Genomic DNA, 6,000 nt, shown 5'->3' with positions numbered 1-6,000 from the left:
GCTTGATCGAGCTGAGCAATATTTCGATGGCCAAGAAATTCTAGCCAACCGGCGGGTATCCACCACTTCGTTCTACTTGACAAGGAAGCTAACCACTGGTGGCAGTGGATACGACAGACATACCAAGACGAAGGAGCCGTAATTACCTAGAGGGTGTTTAAGCGTGAACTGCTGGCTCGGTTTGGGCCCAATGAGTATGTGAACTTCAACTAGAAGCTATCACGTATTCAGCAACACGGGACCATGCGGGAGCATCAATAGGAGTTTGAAAAGTTGGCCAATCGAGTCAGGGGTTGGCCACCGGATGCACTCATCGGCACCTTTGTCGGAGGACTCAAGGAGGAGATCGCGAAAGAGGTGTGCATAAGGCGACCCCACTCTCTGCGGAAAGCAGTTACAATTGTCTGTATGCGGGAGGAGAGGCTGGAGCAGAAGCGAAAAACACTCCACAGTGTTGCACCACGAGTTGCTGGCGTCCTGAGAATCTAAAGCCTGCTTACTACCACACCACGGCTACCTGCACCGACCCCGATCCAACGTATCACCTAGGAGGAGATGCAACAGCGGTGGGAATGTGGCCTTTGCTTCAAATGTAATGAGAAGTTCACTCCAAGGCAGCGATGCAAGACCCCTCAGGTTTATTTAATCGAAGCCGATCGCTTGGAGGAGGCCAAAGGGTCTAACGGTGGCGAAATCGAGCATTACAACAAAGACAAAACCGAAAACGAGGCACGACCGGTGATCTCTCTACATACTCTTTCCGGATGGGATGGGCTTCGAACGATGCGAATGGTGGCACATATCCAAGGACAACCATTTACGGTCCTTATTAACGGTGGCTCAACCTACAACTTTGTTAGTAATCGTGTCGTCAAATTACTCCAACTTCCCATTGATGCCACAGTCAAGTTTGGACTCCGAGTGGCAAGCAGAGAGGTCCTTCAATGCCAAGAAATATTCTGGTCGGTGGAGGTGGAGCTATAAGGGAAGAAGTTCCTAGTTCTATATGCTGCCGCTTGTAGGGTTGGATGTCGTCCTATGTATACAATGGCTAGAGCAACTCGTCCCCGTGCTCTGCAACTGAAAACACCTGATAATGAAGTTCTAATGGAACGGCCAAGAGTGTGGGCTTTCCAAGCAACCAGCCAGACCTGCCCGAGCCTTATATTCTCAGAAAAGATAGAAGGAGATCAAAGGGAATACTCAACTCTTTGCGATCATGGTTAGAGGCACAGAGGAACATCCATCTGAGGTAGAGAAGAGAGAGCTGCCTATAGACCTCCAAAGATTGCTAAAGAGGTACTCCTCACTCTTTGAGAAACCTCAAGGACTACCGTTGAAATGAGCGTTTGTCCATCGAATTCCTCTACAAGACGGAACTTCAGCGATTAACGTCCGGTCGTATCGATATGCTTCTTACCAGAAGAATGAGATCGAGCAGCAGGTAGCTGAGATGTTGGAAGCTGGGAATATCCGAGAGAGTTAGAGTCCTTTCTCCTCTCCAGTCCTATTAGTAAAGAAAAAAGACGACACATGAAGGTTCTGCACAGACTATAGAGCTCTCAATGCTATCACCAAGTTGGATCTCAGAGCAGGATACCACCAGATTAGAGTCCACCCCGAGGATGTCCACAAGACGGTTTTTTGCACACACAACGAGCACTTTGAGTACCTGGTGATGCCCTTTGGATTGTGTAATGCCCCATCGACTTTTCAGGCTGCTATGAACTCCATTTTCAGAAGGTACTTGCGTAAGTTCATTCTGGTCTTTTTCGATGATATCCTGGTGTACAGTACCACTTTGGAGCTTCACATGACTCGCCTCAACACTGCACTAAAGATTATGTCTGACCATCGCTTCTATTTGCAACCCTCTAAATGCTTGTTTGGACAATAACAAGTTGAGTATCTTGGCCACATCGTCTCCACTGCTAGAGTGCAGATCGATGCCACCAAGATACAAGCAATGAAGGAATGACCGCGACACATAACTGTGACAGAATTAAGGGGATTTTTGGGATTAACCGGATACTACCAAAAATTTGTTAAGAACTATGGAGTCATAGCCGCCCCCTTGACGACATTGTTAAAAAAAGGGCAGTTTCAATGGAATACATAGGCTGATCAAGCATTTCACCTCCTTAAGCAAGCGATGACGACCATCCCAGTGCTCGCCAACCCCAATTTTTCAGAAACCTTTGTGATCAAAACCGATGCTTCAGACAAAGGGCTAGGCGATGTGCTGACTCAAGAAGGGAAGCCAATCGCTTACATGAGTAAGGCGTTGGGTATAACAAAGAAGGGGTGGTTTACTTATGCTAAGGAAATGTTGGCGATCATGGAGGCAGTGCGGATGTGGCGGCCATACTTGCTGAAAAGAAAGTTTCAAATACGCACCGACCAAAAGAGCCTACAGTATTTTTTGGAGCAGCGCGTGAGCACGCCGGAGCAGCAGAAATGGGTAGCCAAACTGCTGGGGCATGACTATGAAATCACTTACAAACTCGGGAAGGACAACTCTACTGCAGATGCTTTATCATGCCTACTCGAAGGGGCTGCACTTCATGCCCTCAGTTGCCCCATCTTCGACATCTAGGAGGAGATACAGGTTGCCAACCATGAAGAACCTTACCTGCAACACAAGATTCAATAGCTTAGAGCCGAGCCTGACCGCATGAAGAATTATCAACTCAAAGGAGGGATTCTATACTACAAGGGTCGGGTTCTGATTCCTCCCAATTCGTCGTTAAAAGCAAGGCTGATGGAAGAATTCCACAACACAAAAATCGGTGGATATTCGGGAGCACTAAGAACCTACAAACGGATTTCCCAAGCCTTCCACTGAGACTTGATGAAGAAAGACATACAAAGATTTGTAGCGGAGTGTGTAATCTGCCAACAGCACAAGTACGAGGCTTAATCTCTGGCCGGACTCCTACAACCCTTGCCGATACCCGTTCAGGTGTGGGAGGATATTTCTATGGATTTCATCGAGGGTTTGCCTTGGTCCAGAGGAAAGAATGTGATATTGGTCATCATCGATCGGCTCACTAAGTACGCAATTTTCTAGTGCTATCCCACCCATATACTGCAAGGGAAGTGGCTGAGCTCTTCGCCAACCAAGTTGTACGATTACATGGTATACCAAGGTTGATCATCAGTGATAGAGACCCTATATTCATGAGCAACTTCTGGCACATATTCTTCAAGCTTCAGGGGATATCACTGAACATGAGTTCAGTTTACCATCCTCAATCCAACGACCAGACTGAAATTGTCAATCAAAGTGTCGAACAGTATCTCCAGTGTTTGTGCAACCAGTTTTCGAAGACATGGAAGCACAACTTGGCTTGGACGGAGTACTGGTACAACACTACCTATCATGCCACTGCAGGCATGATCCCCTTCCAAACACTATATGGACGAGCTCTGCCTGTTGGGTTACCCCCACATGCGTTGCGACGATCGCAGCGGAAAGACACGTGCGGGGGCGTTCATCTCATGAACGTTCTAGAGAACGTAGATTTCAAAAATTTTCTAGAGTTCTCTAACTCAGTTTTATGAAATCTAAAGGGAAGATTAAAATTAAAAGACATGATTAATTTCAGATCTACTACAATTCCTAATTGTATAGAATTTATAAAGATCTAATCATTACCTTTGAGCGGGTAGAACTTCACCGCTATCTGATGATCGTAGGATTTCTGGTTCTTTTGAAGCCGCACAAGCGTCCGGCCTCTACAGGTATCCACACGAGGTACAGATCGCTCCAAGATCTCACCAGGGTGCTAGCTCTCTTGCAGAGATCACTTTTGATGGCTGAATTCCTCTCTCTTTAATCAACTCCTTAATTACTTTGAGAGAAAGAAGAAGGAAGACGACGAATGTCGAAGGGGAGGAAGAAGAAGACGACGGCTCTTCTTCTTTCTCTCTTGCTCACGCCAAAAGGAAGAAGGAGGGAGAGGGTGGCGGCTGATTGAAGGCTCCAATTCGCTTATGCATCACGCCTGGTCCCTTTAAATAGGCATCTCATGCCTACACAAACAAGGAATAATTTCATCAATCAATCAATCCTTGATTCATCCCTCCAAAATCAACAACACCCCTTACTTAATTCTATCACAACCCTTACTTAAAAGTGATTGGAGAGAATCCAAGGGATGTGCTCGTGCCATGTAGCAATCCGCGTGAAAGAGGAGGAGGAGCATCTAGCCCTCCATGTGGCATGGGATCAAACTAGGAAAGGAGGGGCGGATGCCCCTCCTTTCTTCATGCGTGTGAGAAGGAGGAGGGGCGGACGCCCCTCCTTCTTTCCTTCTTTGTTCCACACGGCATGAAGGAAGATCCCTTTCTGGTTTTTCATGCATTTATTTTCTAATCTAATTAGGAATTACATAGTCCCACTTGGCCAATTGAATTCTAATCTAATTAGAACCCAATGTTTCTCCAAATTGATTTATATGAATCCTAATCCAATTAGGACTTGAATTGGACTTCATGAATCAAGTTCCTTATCTAATAAGGAGTTCTAATTAATTAGGCCTTCCCATCCTTATCCAATAAGGTTAAGCCTAATTTAATTAGGTCCAATTAAATCAATTAAATTGCAATCTAATTGCAAATTCTTCTTTAACTTACTAACTTTTAGCGGGTTAAACCAATTGTCAATCAAATTGACAATCAATTTTAATTGTGAATCTAAACCGCAATCCAACCGTCGGAACGATCAAAACCTCTAATGTGTGTGACACCGTAGGTTCTATTCTGACTGATAGTGAGATATTATGATCTCCACCATAATATCATCGAAACTCCTTTCAATGGGTTGAAATGATTTCAACTCTACTCTTAGGGTTCACTGATCACCAAGTGAATGCCTTTGAGTCTCACAATCCACTAGTGACACCTAGCAGCATATAGTGACAACCCAGCAGAATGGAAGGGATGAACCTCTAGGTGCAGTTAGCGTTTGATACAGTACCTCCACTACAGTAAAAGTGTGAAAAGCCGACGCTTAAATGCCGACGCTAAGGGAAAGCGTCGGCATTTCCTGCTCCCGCGCCAACCTTTCCCGACGCTCTTTGTGAGCGTGGGAAATTTGAAGCATTGGACGACGCTTAAACGCGTCGTCGTAGACTTGAGGCTAAAACGACGCTTATAAGCGTCGCCAAGGCCCCCTTAAAACGCAGCGCCCGACCCCAAGCCCGCATTCTTGCCCTAGCTACTCCCGATACCCCTTATTTTTCTCTCCGGCGCTGCCCTTGCCTTCGTCTCCGGCGCTGCCCCCATCTCCCTCCTCTCCGGCGGCTGAAAGCCACGAATCGGACTTCCTTGACGCCAACGGCCACGTTCCAGAAGGCCTACCTCCTCTCCGGCGTCGACCGACCGACCCCAACGCGCGCTCCGCCCGAGCTAGTTTCTCCTACTCCATTCTCTCCCTCCGTCTCGCTTGTTCTCCTCCTTCTCCTCCTTCCTCAACACGCTCCTTCTCCTCTTCTTTTGTATAAGCCTTGATCGAGCTTCGTCCTCGAGAATCACACCAACTATGGCAAAAATATGTTTTAAGGGGATCGGAGCAGCTCAAACTAGGTTAGTGCCTCCTTTGTAATGGAGATGAGCAACATTTGATATTAGAGACATCAATATGTGCTGTAAACGATAAGCCACCTACTAAATTTTTTCTCTGCGGAGAAGATGGATTAGGATCGACAAGATCGTGCCTACTGTCTAGACTCTTTTCAGCACTTCTGGGTTACTAATAGATTTTTGCAGTAATTTTTGCATACTCAAATTTCTGGGCTACATAATTTGGTGCATTTTGAAGAAGTAATTCTCATATTTAGTTAATCTTGTGGAATTATGCCTGACTTAAAATATGTTATTAAAATGCACTTTCAGAAATTTAGAGCCTCCATTAATTCAAATTTCTTAAAAAAAAATGTGTATATGATACAGTGTATACATATAAATATATATACATACTTACATTGTTCATACATA

The sequence above is a fragment of the Phoenix dactylifera genome, chromosome 2 (genome assembly GCF_051530095.1).
Source record: "Phoenix dactylifera cultivar Ajwa chromosome 2, Ajwa_hap1_PhDact_Kaust_v1.1, whole genome shotgun sequence".
Lineage (NCBI taxonomy): Eukaryota > Viridiplantae > Streptophyta > Magnoliopsida > Arecales > Arecaceae > Phoenix > Phoenix dactylifera.
This window is presented reverse-complemented; position numbering follows the sequence as displayed.